This window comes from Protopterus annectens, chromosome 2.part0 (genome assembly GCF_019279795.1).
Source record: "Protopterus annectens isolate FY-2018-M chromosome 2.part0, PAN1.0, whole genome shotgun sequence".
Classification (NCBI taxonomy): Eukaryota; Metazoa; Chordata; order Ceratodontiformes; family Protopteridae; genus Protopterus; species Protopterus annectens.
Genome location: NC_056728.1, coordinates 972,159,691 through 972,183,158, shown reverse-complemented (window position 1 = coordinate 972,183,158; position 23,468 = coordinate 972,159,691). Strand labels below are relative to the sequence as shown.

The 23,468-nt window shown below is 39.7% G+C and overlaps 1 protein-coding gene across 1 annotated transcript in view; it reads left to right on the top strand.

The window, feature by feature from the left end:
• Positions 1–23,468, top strand: part of LOC122792799 (extracellular matrix organizing protein FRAS1-like) — a 4,352,848-nt gene that overhangs the window by 609,523 nt on the left and 3,719,857 nt on the right. The gene's annotated exons all lie outside the window — the stretch shown is intronic.

The following is a 23,468-nucleotide window of genomic DNA, read 5'->3' as shown; positions in this document are numbered from 1 at the left end:
TACACACACCAAACCTATATATACCAATTCCAAGGTCAGCATACCTTGGGGAAAAGGGACTTTTTTGTGAAAGTGCAAACTTGGACATTAATGTATTTAAGTTTACATTTTCTGTTTCAGTTTTGGTATTTTGGGATTCATTCTAACAGGTATATTAAATGGTTACTATTGACTGTTATATTCATAAAATAGCAGAAAGTTTTGTAAGAACTAGGCCAGGGTGAGAATGGAGAAAGGAGATTTTCGTAGTACTTTGTCTCCAAGTAGGTGTATTGAAAATAAGCAAGAGAGGGCTGGAATGTACAAAAAGTATCATCTCACAGGTAACTATAAGCAGAATGCAACTATAGTGAGTCCCTGATTTTGTTTTTCACCATCTTATCCTACTATAGAGAACAGTGCAGTTGTTCTAAAAGTAGTTTAATTACCCATTTCATGCACTGCTGTAGAGAGCTAATGATCTTTCTGTATATTTAATAATACTGAAATACAGAGCGTACAGTTTGTAGCTCTATTTAATAATTTTACTGCTGTAGATTGCTCATGATCATTCTGTAAAATGAATTCTACTGAAATAGTGTCTACAATTTGTAGCTCTGTTTACTAAGTGTAACGATCTCTTCACGTGCCTTATTTTGACTTATTGACTGCTGCAGCTTTTTATTCTCTCTCTCATTTGTGGTGCTACTCCTTTTCTAACACCCTTACTCACTTCTACGTTGCTCTGTCTGTTTTCATTCTATTCTCATTATTCCTTTTCACTCCCCATCTTGTGTTTTCCCTGTACTACCAAACAACCACAAAAGCATCCCCACCCAATTTAACAAATGCTTAACCGAAACAGTCCAAGCTCTAGCCAGCACCCAAAGTACTACTAATAGCCCTATATCAGTAGCAATCCCTACCCATTTTAGTACACAAAACTACCCCAGCTTTTCTCTGCACCCAGTCCCTACTAATACAATTGCTAAACTCCTCAAAAAACTTAAACCAACCACACTAGCAGCTGATAATCTGCCAGTAGATTTACTTCAGATAGCAGAAGTTATAGTCCATCCAGTGTCCATTCGCATAAATAGGTCATTAGCAGAAAGTAAAGTACTTCATACATAGAAAATATTGCATATTATACCACTGCACAAAGGGGGTAACTCCCTCGGGCTTACCAGCTACTGCCCTATTGCGATTCTATCTCCTTTATCAAAAATATTTGTCTGTGTAGTTCATTCCCAACTAATGCAGTACCTCCTAAAAAATGACCTACTTCTACAACTACCTGTCTGACCATCAGCAGGCAGTTCTATGGCAAGACCAACTGTCCCCCCTATTACCTGTAGCCATAGGTGTCTCTCAAGGGTCCATCATTGGTCCTCTGCTGTTCTCATTATTTACAAACCAGATAGCTTCAGCCTTACTCACTGCTTCAGTTGTACAATACGCTGACGACACCACCATTATGTGTGCTGCCCCACCCTAAATGAGCTACAAACCATAACCCAAAATAACTTTACTTCAGCAGAAGCATGGTTCACTAATATCAAACTCATTCTTAATCCCCCCCCAAAAAACTAATTTTCTTCAGCCCCAGTAGAACTTCTCCTCTAAACAATAGTAAGAAAATGTAAAGCTCACTACTAAAAAAATCTGTAGTGGAAAAAGTCGAGCCATAGCTCCACAGCTGTAACAGAATCACTTTCACAATGCTTTAAGTAGAATAAATCAAACCTTTTGGTCAAGTTAGAAAGAACAAATTCCACCACGAGAGGAAATGTAACATTCAAAGACCATTCGGTCCTATTTTATTAAAGGTTAAAAGCTCAAATGCTCAAAATGAGCATATATAAAAGTAAAAAATTCAGAATTCAGAAATTCGTGGCTTGTGTCCGATTCAAAGGTGGAAATCTTGATATAGAATAAAAACTTCTTTAGCAGATATTTAACACAATGGCACATGGGGTCACAAGCCACAAAATCTTTAACTGTTGCGGATCTTCCCCGTAACGAATAAATCAGTTGCTGGAGCTACAAATATTGTAAATAGAGCTTCCACACTGTTAAGGGCTGAGTACGGCTCGAATGCCTTGCCATACGTAAATGTGAAATGTTCTTGTAGGTGATATTAGCTGGTTCAACTGCCTTTAAAGTTCCAAAATAACTCGATAAGCGCTTTCGGTAAAACCTTCTTCAGATCATATCAAACAGGGACTCAATATTTTCCTTTTGACAAAGATTTCAGCCAATAAACTTCCAAGTACCAGATGGCGCCTTTTTTTCAAAAAAAGTTACAACCAATGACTTTACTGTTGGTGCAACACTCCTTCTCTTTACATAATACTAGGTCTCCTAGTATTTAAAATAGGCTTTAAAAGTATAACAGCATTCAAGCCTGGAGGGAAGTCCGCTCGTAAATTAATAATCCACCTTGTTTCACATAATTCAGTATTATCAGTAATGTCTCCTCGCTTGATCTTACTGTGAATCTGATCAACAGCTTTAAAATTAAAACTATGGTTCGGAAAGTTCTTAATGTGAACTGCTAATGAATTATGTATGTCTGCCTTGCATATATCATTCAAATATCGCAGTATCCTTTTTTTAAAAAATCTGGTTCATTTTTCCAACGTAAAATGAAGTACAATTTCTACAAGTTGCCAAGTAAACTATGTTCTTGGTAGTACAGGTCACTTTGCATTCAAAAATATATTCACGATCTGTATTTGGATGTCTAAAAACATTACTTTTATCTATATGTCCACAAGCCATACAATTGCCACATGGAAAACTCCCTTGGTTTTCCAAAACAATCCTTGATACATAAAAGCCTTTTGATATTCTTCTATTTTTGTAACCATAACATGGTGTTTCACCCACTATTTTGCAAAGATTAGAATCTTGAGTTAAAATCAGCCAGAATTTTGAGATGATCTTCTTAACTTGTTTATTATCTATGTTAAATGTTAGCATTAATCTTACAGGTTGCACATTCATATTTATGTGTTGTTCATTAGGCACTGCAGAATTACTACAGGAATTTCTGACTAAGGCATCATTCATTTCTTTATTCTGAAAATAGCTTAATGTTTGAGCAGTCTCTAGTTCAGAATATCCACGTCTTAAAAGACGCTCCTTCAAATCCATAGTTTCCTGTTGGATAACCTCCTTCCTTGAGCATCTTTTAGTAATTCTCGAGATTTCATTTTTCATTATATTTTTGGTAACATGTCCTGGATGCATGCTGTTCCTATGGAGGTTATGATTCCTCCAAGTTGTCTTCCTGAACAAAGATGTCTCTAAATCACCTGCATCATTCCTGTTGATGCAGACCTCAAGAAAACTAATTTAATGTCGTGAATGTTCACTTGTCAGTTTCAAAAATGAAGTAGTTCTGTTTAGATATTGCAAAAATTCTTCAAACTTCCCACAATAAAAAGAGATCATCTACGAAATGGCCCAAAATTTTTTTTCTCCTCTAAACAAGAACTTTACCATAAACTCTAAAGATAATACACAAATCACCCCAACAACACACACAAAATACTAGGTGTAGAAATTGACAATAATCTGAAATTTGATATACACATAGCCCAGACAATCAAAAAAGTTAACAAAAAGGTTGGTTTCCTTTACAGGAACAGACAGTACATCACTAAACATACCAAAGCCACTAGTGCAAGGACTCATCTTTTATCTCCTTTAATGCCTCCCCTATCTTAACTACCCTTCGACAAACCAAACTAAACAGAATGGAATCTTGTTGCAACAAGATTGCCAAGTTTGCTGCCGATGCCTCTCATAGATCCCATTACTGTCTAGCCCTCAAGCAACTTAATTGGCTTGAGTTACCCCAACTACTCCTACTCAATCAACTCTCAGTAGCGCACAAACTCTACTACCCTCCTGACAAAATCCCAGCACTGCAGCATCTAATTCAGCCCTACGCCACCACCAAAGCCTTAAGATCTAGTAATCAAAATCACATAAATGTCATCAAACTTAGAAATGAGGCTGGTAAATCTCTCTTTGCCTGCCCTATTGCCAGAACCTGGAATTCTCTCCCAAACCACTTAACTTCTACCACCTCTACTTTCTGATTTAAAAAACTCTTCAAAACCAACTATTTAAATACCACCTTTGCTCATGTTGCTCCCCTGATTAATCCCTACCACTACACTGTGCTATATTTCTGCTAAGGATCAACTGTTTGCTCTCTGTTTCCCATTGTATACTTGTCTGTCCAATGATAGGTCCTTACAATACTGTTTGACTATTCAACCAATGTTATGCTCACAACAGAACTAATAACCATCTTCTAGAACAAAAAAAAAACGCAACTCTCTGTTTTTTCAAATCTGTATGTTTTACTATTGAAATGACTTACTATTAGAAACTGTTATTCTTTCCTTATATATGCTATTTGTATTCTTATTCTGTATGATGATGTTTTCTTATAAGTAATGTGTTGTTATTTGGAGCTTTTCTCCATGGGCCTCCACTGAAAATGGACCTGTGTCCATTCGGATTTTCCTGGTAAACAAATGTAAAATAAAAAAATAAAATAAATTAACAAACAAAAGCTTTTTTCTTCCCCTTTTTGATGAAAAGTTTCTACTTCACTTTTCTCCATGTTTTATCTCAAAAAGTTATCTGTTTGCATTTTTAGTTTGTGACCTTAGCTTTGTAGCTTCATTTGCAGTTGGCTTCAGACCACGCCACCCACTTCTGCACTGGTTTCCTTCATTCACACAGTAGCTGAGGCCCGTGACAAAAATGTGCTAGTCCCCTGTCTATTCCTTGATCCTTCTTAGGTCTTTGACACGGTCTCCCACTCTAAACTTCTTACTAAACTCTGTGACCTCCACCTCTCTACAACCTCTGTAAATTGGTTTTCCATTTACCTCTACAGTAGGCAACAATCTGTATGCTGGCAATCTGTATTCTCCCCTTTCCTTCTAGTCAACACTGGGGGTTACACAAGGCTCTATCCGGGGCCCACTCTTGTTCAATGTTTTCACTAACAACCTACATACTGCTTGTAAGCTGAACACTACTACAGTATGTTGATGATTCCACACATCACCACTGCCCATAGCATTCCTGATCTCTTAGCACTCAGTCAGAACATTATTTCCTCTGTTGAAACTTTGCTGTCTGACAATCAACTTGTACTGAATCCTAAAAAAAAAAACTCCTCTTCTTTCTTAGAACTCTGGCTCTATACAAATCCTCATTTTCTTTTACCTCCCTTAACAATACCATCATAAAACCAGAACCTCATACCAAACTACTTGGCAGCATTATCGATGATGAACTAAAATTTGACATATACACCCAACATTGTATATATTAAAAAAAAAAAAAACACCAAAAACTTGGCCTGCTTTATTAAAAATCAGAAATTCCTTACATCATCCACCAAGCTGTCTCTGGCCCAGTTACTCCTTCTACCTTATCTTCTGTATGTAGCCCCCATCCTCACTAATATTCAGTCTTCACCTCAGTCCAAACTTGAACAGACAGATTTACCACAAACCTCCCTTACAGTTCCCATCACTGTCTTGCCCTTAAGACACTTCAGTGGCCTGAATTGTCCAACCAATTACTACTTCCTCAACTACCAACTCTATATTCTGAACAATCCCTCTTCTTGTCCCACTATCTCCAACTTAGTATCCTACGACGCCCCCCTCCAACACTTTCACACAACTGACAAACACCCCCTTGATATCTACAAACCTAAAAAGAACATTGGAAAGTCACTTTATAAATACTCAGTAGCTCATGCCTGGAATGCAATCCCCCTCAATATAAGAAACATTTCCCATAAGAACCTGTTTAAACAAGAACTAAAACAATATTTCCTAATGACTTGGTCCTGCCCTTGTGAAGCCCCCACTACATCTTCTCTCTTTCATTCTCTTTCTTTTTTCTTACTCTAACTCTGCTTTTGTTCTTTATTCCTTTGTCTTGTAATCTCATTTTAGTCCCTCTAGTATTAATAGCTTAACAGTCCTTCTAATGCTGTCTCCTATAATTTAATACTGAGAGTACCTCTCATATAATGTTTTTTTTTCTGTTACTCTATGGTATTCTTATTCAGAGTGGTGTGAATTTGTATCCTTATACTTATGCTATGTGCTTGTGCATTTAACACTATGTATGCTTTCAATCTTTTGTATGATTGTAAATTCTCTGGAGCTTTTCTCCTCGGCTCACTTGAACCAATCCAGTTAACAAATATTAAATAAAATGATAAAGTTGTGGGAAGATTGAGTTATTACTGCCCTAATATAGAACCCTCACTAACTCAATTAAAAAAAACTCAAGAAATACTTCAAAACTCATTGGTTATGTCCTTGCACTAACCACAGCTAGTGACCTCTCTATTTCTTAGGTGCCTTACCTTCAACTATTTTTTTTTTCTACCACTCCATTTCAAGAAGGGTCAATTGTATAACAGGTGCTCAATGTGTCTTAAACCTGAATGTAATGTTATGTGTATATAACTTTGAAAATAATGTTATGTTTTGTAAAGTGTTTTATAATAAGTTAGTACTATATGTACTAAACATTGGTATTCCTTATGACTGTAATCTGCCTGAAGCTAGCATTTACTAAGTGTTCAATGTGTATTATTATCTTGGAGCTTTTCTCCCCGGGCCTCCGCTGAAAATGGACATGTATCCAGTCGGACTATCATGTTCAACAAATGTAAAATAAAAATAAATAAAAAAAATCCATAAATGATGCTATCTCCATAAGCAGAATTTCTTATACAAAACTATTTTTTGTATTCTGAACCCTGTGTGGGGCCTTAGTCTTGTAATTTCATTCACATTTGTTGCACAACTGTGAACTACTGCTAGATTTTGAGCCTCATTTAGTCATTTGTTAGTGCTTTCTTTTCATAAACAGTGTGAATGTAAATTTCTGCATAGTGTAGTGCCTTAGACTGTGGTAGAGCTGTAGTTGTGGCAATATTATAAATTCTACTTCAGTATTGGTACTTCATTGCTTTTAGAACTGTTTGTATTCCAGTTTTGCTGCTAGAGTTTTTTATTCTTTTTTATCATTTACTTGGTTAAAGTTGCATTTCGGTGCCTTTCTGTCTACTTTGCTACTGTTTTTCCCCTGTTCTTTTTGCCTGCTGTAGCCTCCAATGAGACATTAAGCTAAAATTTCTGAAATTCTAACCTACCTTGGGTCATTGATCTGTAGCTCAGTCATGGGACTAGAGCAGCAATACTTGCTTTATTTGATCGGATCCCTCTCTAACTAGTCTGCTTCTTGCAACTTGAAATTTTCCTCAACACCGTTCCTGTTGTGCTTTTAAAGGGCTATGTCTCTTGCTTCTGCCACTTATGGTAATAGTCCCTCCTCCCCTCTTTCATTGCCATTGTCTGTTGTGTAAGCTATTTAGGTACTTCTCCACATACTGTTTTCCACAGATGCATAATACTGAGTGCCCACCCAGCACACCAGTATTGCTCTTGAGTAAACCTCCTTTATTACAAATTGCTCTCTAGTCATTTTCCTAGAGTTCCCACCATCATGGTGCCCTCACCACAGTCTGTGAGGGTCTTGAATTAATCCTACTCCGTCCGTGTCAGATATTGCAGTCTAACTGTTTGAGTGTTACTGCTTTATTTGTTGATTTTGTACCTTATATAATTTTAAAGGTTTCTAATACCTGAAATTGCCCTATCAGATAGTTTGTGCTAGTTATTTTGTGATAGCATTATGCCCTCAAGCAATCTTTTTTTCTTACATTAAGAGGGCTGGGATAGTTCATCTAGTGGCATTAGGTGCTGCCTTGGTCTGTCATGCTCTATGAGTTGAGAAATGCATAACAAAGCTGTAAGTGTGATTGTTTTATTGGCCAGAAAGTTTAGAAGCCCGATTCCTGTGCTTTAAATACAGTGTATAAATTTGGCACGTTTCCAAGCAATCCTTCATGTGTTGGTGGTTAGTAGTGCCCTGTATACATGAGTGCACCTAGAAACCAAATTTTCCTACAAAACCACTTCTGAAACTCTACTAGTAGCTTGGTGAGTGTAGAGCAATTACTTTGCATGTTGAGTAGCATTGAGCAGCTAAATTTGTGAGTTGCGGAGAACTGCCCCTTGAATTTAGTATTAAATAGCCTAGTCTAGTCTCTAGCCCCCCAAATCATACTTACTCAGCCCACTGTTAACCCCTCATGCACCACACCATTGTAGCTCACCCAGTAAAGGACATGACATCATGGATTTGCACTTTTCCAGTTTCTCTGCAGCCAGTTTGGTAGATATGGATACACTAAGACAGTCTAACACTTGTTTGATGTTCACTGACAACCATTTAATCCCTCAAAGAAACAAATACAGTATGCAAGAGCTATATAGATGCAATGCCTCTGGAATCAAATTTCTTGCCTGCAAACACTCATAACGATCTGGTTGTCAGAAACACACATGCTACACCCACCACACACAGTACATACCCCACACATAGACATATTTGTGCTGAGGCATTTAAGTGTAATCTTCCTGAACCCCCAAAACCTCCCAGACATTCCCCTTCAAACGTTATCAGCAAACCCAAAAGCACTTAAAAGAAACAACACCTAGTACTGCATATATAGCCACACCCAGTGAAGTATCAAATAACAAGCCGACAAAGTAAGCCAGTACACTACTTAGGACTCTGGTCATAGGGGACTCCATTGCACAATATAGATTTCCCACTCAACAGGCAGAACAAGGAAAAATGGTCAGTTGCATGTCATTGAGAAGGTCACCAAGGTAATGGATGAGGGCAAAGAAGAGCATGCTGCCGACCTTGACCTAGACAAGGCATTTGATACAATACCCCAGTTGGACATTGTAAACAAATTCATGGAATTGGGCATAAATTCCCTTGTAACTCACTGGACAGCCAGATGGCTCACAGATAGGACCCAGAAAGTTAGGATTTGAGAGACCACATTCACAAAAAGGCTGGTCAGCAGTGGAGTTCCCCAGGGCTCTGTGGTTGGTTGGCAAGTCAAGGCCAATGACAAGGGCCTCTGGCTTTCCACATTTACAGAAGATTACAAGCAAAGAGCAATCATAATCGCCACCTCCCCCCCCCCCCCCCAAAGATACTAACTTCTTACAGGAAGGTCTAACTTAAATACCTGGTGCTAAAGCCGTGGCTTAATACTCAAGTGAGGAAATGCATAGTAGTACCTTGTGGGAAGTCAGCCACCCAGGGGAACCTGCCTGATTCATAAAACACCCCTAAAAGTATATACAGTCAAGGATTTGGGGATTCGTATAGATAATAACCTGTCTTTAGACCAACATGTGCCTACGGTAGTAAGAAATTCATTCTGTGTCAACTTATAGTTAAGGGCATGACATCCAAGTCCAGGGAAGTCATTGTGCCACTGCACTCAGCCCTCATCAGACCCATCATTGAATATAATGCTGCCTTCTGTATGTAGTTAAACAGGCATATGCATCAACCGGAGCATCCACAGAAGCTTCACACAAGAAGAGTACAGGGCATAAGCGTAGTGTCCTATGTAGATCACCTCAAAGCCTCATCTCTGTACTGTCTCTTCTACAGACTCTGGTGAGGCAATTTATGCCTAGCATGTAAGGCATCCTTGGATCCCACTCTGGTGGAACTTTTACGTATATGCAAAATGAACAGCTCTATATTTAAGGATTTAAACTTCACTTGTGAATTAAATAGGGCATGTTGGAGAGAGAGAGGTGTGTATCTCAGAGAATCCCCATTCTCTGAAATAGGCTTCTCATCCAAGTGAAGCAGACTTTCCTAACGCTATATAAGCACAACATAGACAAATGGATGGGAAATCGGAAATTCACCCCATCTGACATCTGTCTCTCTAATGGACAGAGGCAGCTGTTAAATCATGCCCTAACTAACACGCACCTCTTAAAATAGACTTAAATATTTACAGTAACTTCTAGGATACATTATGATTGCATGGCTTGGCTTAAAGGACGCAGTGATCATTAGCCTAGTGTACATCTATGAATTTAATGCTAGAAAAAGTTGTAAAAAGATTAGAAAGATAGTTTCAGTGGAACAGTGAGAAGAAATTTGTGAGGTTCACAAGTGTGCCACAGAGTCCAGAAGGTTTAGGATTTTGCATGGAAGTGTTTGCATTAGGTAACCCCCCCCCACTGCTGAAGGTGTGATGGGGAAGTAAGAGGTATATGGGCTTGTGTGTCTTTTGGGGGGATTCGGGAATGTAATCAGTTAGATTTTTAAAATTCCCCACAGAGTACTTTGTTTGCTTTCATCTCTTGACTGGGTTTTTGTTTTTTTTGGGATGGCGGAGTTCTCAGGGGCCGAGACCGAGACCGAGATGGATTTTCGAGGCGGGGAGAAGGGTGAGCTCTGGAAGGTGATTGGCCAGTTATCGCAACTGGTTGAATTGCTCACCCCAGCATGTCAATCAATTGTAGCAATGGCTTCTGGTTGGAGCGTCTTTTCAGGAACTAAACGCGGTGAAATTCATCCTAATACGGAAGCAATGGTCAACAATCGAAACTGAATCAGGGTTCTTCTGTATCTGTTAACCCTGACACACAGGATTACGATGACTTTCCTCGTTTGCTACGGTCCAACACTGTCGCTAATGATGGTAACGAAAATCTGCGCCCTTTGGACAACAGAACTGGGGGTTTTCCTTCGGAGCAAGGTGACTTTTCCGATAACAATCATTTGTTTGACTATAATGGTTTTATTGGACAGAATTATTTTTTGCACACTAATCATTTGGGGGTCGGTAATCAAGGAACTGATACCCGAACCTACAGGGAAAGCTTGGATGCTTTGCACTATTATATGGACAAATTTAAACAATTGGGCTGTGATAATGCTTTTCTTAAGGAATGTTTAAGTAGGAACATAGTTCCTAAAGGTTTGAGGGTTTGTAAATTTCCCAACCATGTTGAAAATGGGTCTGTATTTCATTCTGAACTCATAAAAAATTTTGACAAATGTGGTTTAGATATTGTTAGGGCTCTTATTGTGGAAAACGAAAGAATTAGACAAATTTTGTTGGGGAAATGGAATCTATCAATTCCGCTATTATTCAAGATCTCTTGTTTAGTGTTGAGTCTGAAAAAGCCCTATATTTCAATATATTCAGACAGATTGATTCAGACTGTAAAAACAACATGAGGAGAAAAGAAGGAAAATTGGAAAGAGATATAAAGGAATACCATGATGGTACTGCTTACCCTAAACCTAGGCCTTTTAATTTATACACTCAAGAATGTCATACAGTAACAAATAATAGGCCTACAAGTAACAGAAATTCTGTGGGTGAGGAAAATCATGAAGTTTTTTCAGAATCTTACCACGCAGACCCTTTGGATTTTCCACCCCTCCCTCGGAGATCCGACAGAATTCGGAACAAAAAACCTGTATATTACAATCATCATTATTACAGGGGAATCCCAGACACTAGACAACATAGATTCTAGTGTTGAAATTAAGCACTATGGTAACATTTTTGAATATAAAAATTATAAAATTTTTAATTATAGTGCAGAAGTAATCAACTTGGATCATTTCAAACTGTTTTCAAAAGGTTTTAAATACATACCTATTGGAAAAGGTAATATTCCTAAGGCAATAATTGATATGAAGTTATTTTTAAGGAAAAGGAATTTGGCCCTGGTATTGGTAGATTCTCAATCTGTATATGGACAGTCTATTTTTAAGAGAAAAAGTACTTTCAACCTGCCTCTACACCCACAGCTTAAAAACTTAGAAACAATTATGGAAAGGGGAAAGGGAGATTAGAAATACTATCAATACACACAAAATATATTCAAACCTTTCAAATGATGAAAAACTTTTGTTGAAACAACTTAGCAATAACAAATCCTTAAGAATTATGCAACCAGATAAAGGAGGGGGTACAGTTCTTATGGATTATATTTTATATGAATCTAAAATGAAAGAAATGCTATTAGATGATTCAAAATATTCTAAGGCCTCTATTAATGAAGTAAACCTAGCTCATTCAAAAATTGCTATGCTTTTAAATGACCTGTTATTGGAAGAATCTGTAGATTTGGATATTTTCAATTTTTTGTATAACAAGTACCCCAGGACACCTTCAGTTTTTGGAATTCCGAAGGTCCACAAGGATCCTTCGGATCTGCCTCTAAGACTCATAGTTTCTTCTGAGGGGTCTATGACCACTCCTCTAGCCAAATATTTAGATGTAAAATTAAAATCCCTCTCAAATAACGGAATCACTGTCTTGAAGGATTCATGGGATTTTTTAAGACAGGTAAAACCTGAACTTTTTAATCCCAACATATTGTTTGTTACCTTAGACATAGTAGACCTTTTCGGTTCTATTCCTCATGAAACAGGTCTTTTATGGCTTGAGGAAAGCATGAGGGAGAGTGGTAATTTTGACTCCAGTGATTTTACTACTTGTCTATTACTCATGGAGACAGTACTTAAAAACAATTTCAAGTACTTTGAGGGGGAATTTTTAAAACAGGAAAGAGGGGTAGCTATGGGGGCAAAATGTGCCCCCACTTATGCAAACATTGTTTTGTCCTGGTGGGAAAAACTATTTGTTATTAATAGTGAGTTCTCTAATTGTTGGTGTTTATACAAACACTTTCTTGATGATATTGTTATTTTTTTGGCAGGATTCTCAAGAAAGGTTTTTAGAATTTCTCACATACCTCAAAGGAACCACTGAATTTTTAGATTTTACTTATTCTTTCAATAGTCGGGAATTCGTTTATTTGGACATTTCTTTGACCAAATCGGACCACTCTTTTTCTTCCAAAGTTTTTAGGAAAGAAACTTTTTCAAATTCATACCTCCATTATAATAATGGTCATCCATTTTTTCAGAAAAAGAATCTGTTCAAAGGACAGTTAGTCAGAATTAGTCGGATGACCTCAGAGGAAGAGGATTTTGTTAAAGAAATAGAGATTGTAACCCAGATGTTTAGGGATAGATGTTACCCCGACAATCTTATTCATGACATCACTGAAGAAGTGGCTGAGGGTAGGAAAGGGAGGTTTGCACCGATTTTAGGTGGTGATGAAACATCAAATCCACACACTAATGATTCTGCTTCCATCCCTAGTTATGATGGAGCATACATAATGGATTACACAGGGGATTCAGTTAATATTAAAGAAGTAGTTACTAGAGAATGGGATTGTTTTCTTCAGATTACTGAATTAAAACAAATTCAAAGCCCACCATTGAAGTTTATTTACAGGAGGGACACGAACTTTAAGAAATTATTTGAATTTGGTGTTGGTTCTAGACTAGATTATTCATCTAGAAAAAAGGGGACTTTTAAATGTGGTTCATGTTCTCAATGTCCACATATTAAAAATTGTTCCAGTATTTTCATATCTAGTAGAAACAGGTATATTAACAGCCACACATTTTCCAATTGTAATACAAATGGTGTGGTTTATTTAGCTTTGTGCTCCCCCTGTGGGACTTTTTATGTAGGAAAAACTGAAAGGAAGCTTAAAACGAGGATATATGAACATTATTATGAAATAAAAAAGGAGAACATGAACAACGCACTTTTTAGACATATTCTCAATTGTCCATCAGCTTCCTTCAGTTTTTTTGTTATTGAAGTGGTACCAAAAGAAATTAGGGGAGGTATGTGGGAAAGTAAACTAGAATATAGAGAGCTATATTGGCAGATCATATTAGAAGCCACTAAGATTCCTGGCCTCAATGATACAATATCTATAATGCCAGTTTTAAAGTTGAGGAGTGCAAAATTTTAATCTGCGACTAGAGGGCAGTATGAGCTCACAGATTTTGAAAAAACATTTTTACATATGTTTCATATATATATATATATATATATATATATATATATATATATATATATATATATATATATATATATATATATATATATATATATATATATATATATATATATATATATATATATATATATAAGCTTATTTATTAAATCTTTTAAACAGTTTATCAAATTTATTATTATTATTGTTTTTATTTATGGTTACACATATACAGATCATATCTATATATCTATATTTTTATATACTATGAGGGTTTTTGTAACTAGTGTTTTATTCATACCAGGTAAAGATTAATGTTTGTGTTTCTTTTTTTAAACCATTTTTTTAATTGAAACGTTCACACATAATTGTTTCAATGAAACCATTGGTTCATTGCTGGTTTGATGGAATTATTTAAGTGGAGTATATTGTTGATTTGCTGTTTTGCCTTTGATGAAGATTTTCGAAAACATATTATGTGTAAAAGCGTTTGGATATTTGGACAATAAAAACTTTTCTTTGGTACTTAAAACAACTTCTTGGTACTTGGTCTGTACCCTTATTTGGTTCTCCACAGCGAACTTACTTTGAAAGGAATATTGGGAGAACAATTGTAACTATGGAAAATATTCTTTTAAGCTGGGGTACAGAATCTTAATTGCCTAGATGTAGTATGTCCTTACTAAGATGTCCTTCAAGGATGCATCTGCAGTCCTTACAAATGGGGTTGTCCTGTCGTCAGGCAGCCCTTCGGTCGGCCGGATTCCAAAGTCTGGTTCTGGCCTCGGCTGGTGTCGCACTTCACCCGACGTCATAGCTGCAGTTATTCGGGTATAAAGGCATCAGCCGACGCCATTTTCCCCAGTCTTTCTTGCCACGTGGCGCCCGAAGCAGAAGCTGTTCGCAAGTGCCGGTCGGTCAGAACCAGAGATTACTACTACCGAATACTTCTACTACTACCGAAGACTTCTGAAAAGCTAAGTACCCCGTTGGGGACTCTTTCTTGCCTCAGCCGATGTCAGAAAAAGTGAATAACTGTTTAAATTGTGGGAAACAAATACCTCATAAAGATTTCCACTCTTACTGCTTACCTTGCTTAGGCCCAGACCACGACGTAGCAGCTTGTCTAGCCTGTGCTTCTTTCAACCGACGAACGCTTAGACGTCGGTCTGAATTTGCTGAAGAGTTTTTCGCCCGCTTTTGCTTACATTATGCCGTCGGATACTCCGACTACGCAAATTTCTAAAAAACGCAAGGAAAAGGACCGACACTCGCGGTCCGCGGTTTCGATCGAAACCGCGGTTAAGCCAACCGTGAGTGTCTCGGTTTCGGCTGAAACCGAGTCCACGGTTCTTCCTTCGGCCGAAAGCTTGCCACTTACCAAGGCCTCATCCAGCTTGGCTGAATCTGCTACTGAAATCCCACCTGCTCCTGCAGGTTCACAGGATTTATCAGATACTATCCCTTTGGATATTTCTACCCCTGCACGTGGAGCTGCTAGGCCTCCTGCATCCATGTCGATTAAGGCCTTTGCCAGGGCTAAAGCAGCAAAGACTACCAAAACTGTGCCTGCTAAGACCCCCTCTCACAGGCCCAGTTCTAGTTCACAAATGCTTAGTCTAGCAGAGGATCTCATTTCCTTGATCCGGGGATCCCAACACATCCAGACAGGGCCTCTCACCCACCTCCAGAGAAGAGGACTAGAGTAGAGCCCCCTGAGCCAGTTTCTTCAGATGGCTCCTCTGATGAATCGGATAATTCAGACCCTCCAGAGGCCCCTTTTTCTCCTTATGAGGACTCTGATGCAGAAGAGTCCATTCCTTCTGCCTCTCCGCCTGAGGAATTTTCTTTTGGGGAAACCATGCATGCTATGAGGGAACAATTTCAGTGGCAGGGCCAGGATTTTTCAGACTCTAGGAAAAGGCTTAGAACCTTTTTGCATTTGTCACAGCATAGGCCTTTAGCCATTCCTCCAGTACTTACTGTTGTGGATGATGCTTTTAATGATGCTTGTACTGCTCCTGATTCTCTTCCTCCGCCCCTGCTAAGCCCGATAGGTACTACAGGGTTCCGGACACACATTATCATTTGTATAAGGCCCCTTTGCAGATCCCAAACTATCTCCCAGGGACCCAAGGCTGTAGCAGCTACCTCTACCAAAACCCTCCCTCTGAAAGGGAATCTAGGGCCTTAGAGAGATGGGGTAAAAAGTTTACACTTCTGCTACTCTTTCAGCTAGGGCCTTGAACTGTCAATTCCACATGATCCAGTATCAAGAATTTATGTTAGACCAGTTAACTAAAAAGCTGTCCTCGGATGAACCATTAGACAAAAAATCTGTTCAAGAAATGGTACATAACATTCAGCAGGTCAGTAACCATTCCTTAAAATGCGGCTATGATGCACTGGAGGCTTCCTTTAGATCAGCCATGACTGGCACAGTGATCAGAAGACATGCATGGTTAAAAGAGCAGGCCTTACCAGATCATGCTAAATCAAAACTACTGGATGCTCCCATGGACAAGATCAATTTGTTTGGCTCTCCCGCACAACAGGTGCTGAAGAAGATGGAAGAGAAGGCAAAATCTGTCCAGACAGTCAAAGATTTCTTACAGGTCCAACCTCCAAGGTTTAGCAGGAATTGGCCCTCCAAGAATTGATCCTTTCCAGACACCTCCAAAGCTCAGAGAGGCAGGAATAGGCGCTCAAGAGGCAGGGGTCAATCCAGAGGTGCCTACAGGGGACGTCAGTGGCAGGCTAACAACCAGCGAGGTACAGCCACAGATACAGCCACCACCACGACTACAGGACAATCACAGTGACTTGGCTCTAGCACCGCCTACCAGGGAACAACTAGAAGCACCCTTAGGCGGAAAGCTAGCCTTATTTTCAGTAAACTGGCATGACATCGCAGGAGACAAGTGGATTTTGCAGACAATAGACCAAGGTTACAAGTTTCACTTCCATACTCTACCAAGGAAGAGAGGAATGCCAAACCTACCTCCAAATCAAAAGGCAGAAGCTCTAAAGCAAATAACTCACTTACTAAGGATGAGAGCTGTAGAAAAGGTACCATCTATGGAGCAAGGACAAGGATTTTACTTCAGGCTCTTCCTGGTACCAAGAAAAGAAAACCAATGGAGACCTATTCTCGACCTGTCCGCTTTAAACACATACCTCATTGTCCCAAAATTCAAAATGCTGACCCTACAGCAGCTTCTTCCCATGTTGGGCAAGGAGTCTTGGCTGGTACCTCTAGATCTCAAGGAGGCATACCTGCACGTCCCCATACGACCAAATTGCAGAAGATACCTCAGATTTCTTGCAGGATCAGAGCATTATCAATTCTCAGCATTGCCCTTTGGCTTATCTACTGCGCCCAGAGTGTTCACGAAATGCCTGGCATCAGTAATTGCTCATTGCAGGCTTCAGGGAATTCAAATCTACCCTTACCTGGACGACTGCCTGTTACAAGCGGACAAAAAAACAAACTAGCAGAAGACTTAAAAAGGGTGACCTATCTACTGCAAGCGCTGGGATACACAGTCAATATAAGAAAGTCAAGGCTGATACCATCCCAAAGGATAACCTTTTGGGTGCAGAGCTGGACACATCACAACAAATGGCATTTCTAACAGTAGAAAAACAGGAGCAACTCCCTCTCTACTTCTTGGCATTAACAAAACAGAACCAGCTAACAGCAAGAAAAGTCCTGCAAGCCTTGGGTTTCATGGCATCCTGCATATTTTTGGTTCCACATGCCAGACTGCATATGAGAAAGTTACAGTGGTACCTAAGGAATTTATGGTCTCAGCACAAGCACAGCCTAGAAACCCAAATTCCAATAATCCCATGCCTGAAGCAAGAATTCAAATGGTGGGCTCAGGCCTGTCAATCAAACAAAGGACTGCCCTTCCACAGCACTCAACCAAGCCAGACAATCACAACGGACGCCTCAGACCTCGGTTGGGGGGCGCACATGCTGGACAAGTGCATACAAGGCTTATGGACTCAAGACCAGCTGCACCTACACATAAATCAAAAGGAAATGCTGGCAGTAAAACTGGCAATTCAGACATTCAGACCATTTCTTCGACAAGGTCAACTGTTGATAAGGACAGACAACACCACAGTTATGTGGTACATCAACAAACAGGGAGGCACACATTCGTACCCTCTATGCCGGATGGCAATGGAACTCTGGAATGTGGCCCTGAGCCTCAACATTCAGTTAGAAGCAATTTTTGTGCCAGGAAAAGAAAACATACTAGCAGACATACTAAGCAGAACTACCACGGATGCCCACGAATGGATGCTGCATCCGGACATATTGAAAAACCTGACAGCATATGCATTCCCACCACTTCCTTTGATGCACAAGGTGCTATTGAAGATCAAAGAAGACCGTCCAAGGATCATCCTGATAGCTCCAGACTGGCCAAGGCAGCATTGGTACCCATTACTGAGGAGCATGTCTCGGGAACAAATATGGCCTCTACCACTGGTTCCCTTACTGTTAACACAGAACAACTACAACACCCTGCATCCAAACCTGAAAACACTGCAGCTGACTGCCTGGAACATTGCATAAGACCAAATAACCCAAGTTTATCCCAAAGGGTTAAAGACATTATCTTGGAGGCTCGCAGACCCTCAACAAGAAAACATTATTCAGCAAAATGGAAAATATATCACATTTGGAGTACTGCAAAAGGAGAAAATGTGTCACTGGTAAACATAGCCAACATCCTGGAATACTTGGCAGAGCTCTACCACAACGGCCTGTCCTAATCTTCCATTAAGATTCATGCATCAGCTATTTCAGCAGAATACAACTTGGATCCTCCAGTCTTCTCACATCCTCTGCTCAGGCAGTTTCTGAGAGGAATTAAAAATGTAAAACCACCTAGGAAGCCACCATTGCCAGCATGGGACTTGAACTTTGTGCTAGAAAAGTTGACACTCCCCCCTTTCGAACCAGCAGCAACAGCAGAATTACAATATTTATCATGGAAAACTGCTTTCCTGCTTGCAATCACTTCAGCAAGAAGGGTATCTGAGCTACAGGCATTAATGGCAGTTCAGCCCTTCCTGATCTTCCATCAAGATAGAGTGTCCATGAGAACAAATCCTACTTTTATGCCAAAGATGGTCTCCAGGGTATCTTTAAACCAAGCTATCCACCTACCTACATTCTTCCCCAACCCACAGAACAGGGGATAAAGACTGTTGCATACCTTGGATGTACATAGACAATTACGTTACTACCTGGACAGGACCAAGGGCAATAGAAAAACTGACCAGCTACTGGTAGCATATGCAACAGGAATGAAAGGAAAAGCAATTTCAAAACAGACAATCTCTAAGTGGATAGGAAATTGCATTAGATTTTGTTACGCCTACCATGGGAAGAAAACTCCAGAAAACATCAGGCCTCACTCTACAAGGGCTACAGCCACTACCACAGCTTTTCTACGAGGAGTGGCTACCAAAGACATTTTAGAGGCTGCTACTTGGAGCTCTGTGCATACATTTGCCAAGCATTATAATTTACCTTTATACTCCAGATCCCGAGCAGGTTTTGCCACTGCTGTCTTGCAAGGGATCTTAACTACACCATAATCTTATTTCTCCTCCTCCCCCAGTCTGGCTATGGTATTCTACCCATTTGTAAGGACTGCAGATGCATCCTTGAAGGACATAGTACAGTTTTGTACCTACCATAAATGTAGATGTCCAATAGGCATGCATCTGCAGTCAGGATTACCCACCCTCCTTCCCCTCTGTGATACTCCTAGGGTATTTGCCCATCTTGTAGCTAGCTGGGGGAATCTATTTTGGTGTATTTGTTTGTATATATGTACATACATGCTTATTTTTTGTTTGCTCTCTACTATTTGGAACCATTTGCATTTATCCAAATTTAGCCTTCCTAGAGGGCACCTGGCATCTGGGGCAAGAAACACTGAGGAAAATGGCGTCGACTGATGCCTTTATACCTGAATAACTGCAGCTATGACGTCGGGTGAAGTGCGACACCAGCCGAGGCCAGACCCAGACTTTGGAATCCGGCCGACCGAAGGGCTGCCTGATGACAGGACAACCCATTTGTAAGGACTGCAGATGCATGCCTATCGGACATCTACATTTATGGTAGGTACAAAACTGTACTTTTAATATTACTGTTTAACAAAAAAAACAATTACTAGAAGATGGAAATCAGAATCTATTCCAAACATGAAGGAAGTTCTGGATATTATAAAGGGGATAAAAGAACTGGAAGTGGGTGTTTCAAATAGGGAATGAGTAAATGTCATAGAAGTGGAATTTGTGGGACTAATGCATGCAAAATAATGTTCAAGAAGGGCAGTGATCTTTACGCAAAAGAAAGACGTGCGCAATGTGTTTAACATATATGCATACTACATGGCACTATTACAGTTTTTCTTTTCTGTTGATTGTAATACCAGACTGAAATGTGATGATTCAATGGAGATGCTAAAAAACATTTCCAAACTAGATATCTACGCTAAGGTGATCTAGAAAGTTAAACACATTTCACTGCCTCCCTCCTGCCATCTGGCAGATGGGGTCCTGGACATCAGGAGACACTTCCTCTTTGGTTCCACTTACTCTCCAGGCTTTTTTTTTTTTTTTTTTTTGAGCAATGGTTCAATGTAACCCAGTGGTTACTAATGGTATGATGGAGCCTGTGGTCAGGAACGGAATCTTCAGTGTCTGCTGTCCCAAAGTGCTGAAGAGAAAAGTAATCCCTCCCTTGCTTGGGTAGACGACTACCAGGAAAATGTATATGACACAGCCACTGACAACACTATCTCCTTTGAGTCATCTGTTTTGGAGAAATACTTAATAGGATGAAGGATTTCTTAAAATAACAAAGGAGGGAGGTATCAGAGGCACAGAAAAATGTTTTTTGAGTTGCTGGGCCCGTATGCAGCCAAAACCTGTTATCATTCCACTTGTCTTGGGAGCTCTTGAGGATGCTTTTTTGGCAGCCTCCAAGAATCCTGACTGTCAACTTTCTGCCCTGATACACCTAACAAGTTCTATAGGGTGCACAAGTCCCACAGATTTCTTCCAAAAAACCCTGTGGCAGATCCAGCAGTGGTGTACATTGAAAAAAGGTTTCACACTTGATGCATCTCCAAACACACTGTCAAATGATAGAGAGTAGGGCCTTAGATATATCTGAGAAAATGATGTTCATCTGGACAGTCATCGGTCAGGTACACACATGGCTAAGTTCAGATGGCCTTCCTTGACCAACTAGGAAAACAAGAGAGTGGGTGTCTTACTTTGCCAGAGAGCACAACTGCCGGACCTCACATAGACATTAAGTCAAGTTGCAAGTCACTCAATCAAGTGTGGATATAATGCTGTGGAAGCAACATCTAGGGCAACAGCCACAGTCTGTCATTAGGAGGTCTGCCTGGCTGAGGCTTCATCCTCTGAAGAGGATATCAAAGCACAACTCCTTAGTGACTCAGTGCCACTTAATGGATAAGTAGCTAGTGTTACTACTTTTTGGGTCCCCAACTAGTGAAGTCTTTAAAGGTGGAAAGAGGTTTAGTCATACAGGCTGGTAGGTAACTTTTTCACCCTTGCCACTGATATTAACTACTCATGTAAGCTGGGACCAGTCTCTCATTGGCAAGAAAAAAGCAAGCCAGCAAAAGGTAAGAAGGATTAATTTAAAAAGAAATTTCAGGGAGGCTGTAAGGGAAAGCCTCCAGGGCTGCAGGAGCATTCATCCAACGGGGAGCAGCCATGATTACATGAAATTTCTCACTCCCCTCTACCTTCAGACTTCAACCCAGTCCAAAACTACATCCCAACCACTTCAGATGGATTGCTGGCAGACTGTCATGGTGCCATCCAAGTTTGGAGAAATGCAATAAAAGATTAAATGGGTTCTCCATATCACTGCAGAAGGATATGAACTCCAGTGGAAAAGACTGCCATTTATGACAATGATTCTTCCTGTCTCAAAACACCAAAAACATATGATATGACCCTTTGTCCAGGAACTTCTGGCACAAAAAGTGATAAAGCCATTTCCCTCATTGTGTGGGGGGATGACAAAAGGGTTTTCCTTCACAAACATTTTACCTGGAGATCTCTAAAAGATAAGAATTAATTGAAAATGCTGACCCTTCAGGCTCTGTTGCCTCTACTGGTTTCCTAGGGTGCAGTGGTTACCATGGACTTAAAGGGCAACTACCTTTCCAGTACAGTTGAGAGGGATTACAGATGCTTTCTCACATTCAAGGCAAGGGATTTACATTATCAGTTTGCCACTTTGATTACTACTCCAGTGGTATTTGCAAAGTGCCTAGCTCCCATGATTGCTTTTTGGAGAACCAAGGGCATTCATATCCTCCCTTATTTGGTTAACTGCTTCATACAGATATTGTCTCAAAAGGAACCTTTCCCCACATTTTGAGATTCACTGTCAAACTCCAGAAATTCAGTATAATATGCTACTTGGAGATACCAGAGTAGAAGCAGGTTACAACTTGAGAGCATCTCAGAGCTCTGAGATGCATAACATCTACTATTGTGATGATTATGTAAGTCAAATTACATGTGAGAGAATGCAGGTGGTAGCTCAGGTAGGTCCACATAAAGCCAACACTCTCTCACGTGTTGTTAGAGGACTAGAATAGTGGGCCAGGCAGAGCAGCTTGAATGTTGGGGTCCCATTTCCTTATGTACCACCCAATCAGACCCTTCTAACATGTACATCAGACCTGTCCTGAGCACATTCACACAGGACCTCTCCGTACAGGTAGAATGGAATGCTTTCCAGAAGACCTATATCATTGTAAAAGAAATGATGGATTTGATTCAGGCTGTCCAACTATTCATTCAAATTTGTATGGAAGGTCTCCTTCATATTGTGGTGATGTCACAGTAGTGGTATGGTATTTCAGCAAATAGGGTGTAGCCAGCTATTATACCCTTTGCAGACTTTGAAGAAAGTGCTTGGGACATGGATGTACAGCACATGGTGAGACAGAAAACAAATGTGTCTATCATGCCCAAAGTTGTGGCAGTGTTCTCTTTGAATTATGCTTTTTGGTTACCTGCTGTCTTCCCTAAACCCCAAAATAAGGGAGGAAAAATTTACCTCTGGATGCATACACACATTTAACATATTTAAACATGACAAAAGACACTAGAAAATCCAGTCTGTCCTTTGTCTCATTTGCAGCAAAGAAAGAAGGAGAGACTATGGCTGATCAGACTGTCAAAGTAGACAACACATTATATACAGTTTTGTCACCTTTTCCTTGATAAATGCCTGGTGGACATAGTCAAAGCTCATAGTACCAGTACACAACTACAACCTTGACCTTCCTTAAGGGTGTTTAGTACTCAGGCCATTCTGGAAGCAGCAACTTGGACATCTGTCACAAGCTTTGTAAATATTTTAAATTGCATTGACTCTAGGGTTATAGCTAGTTTTGCTAAAGACATTCTTCAGGGCATGCTGGCCACTTTCCTAGAATTGTGAAGCTCTTAGAATTATCTCAGTACTTAAGACTACCACAGAAGTGGTATAAATTAAAAATGTAGTAGAGCTGTGTAGGAACTTACTGTAGTAATAGATGACTTGCAGAACCA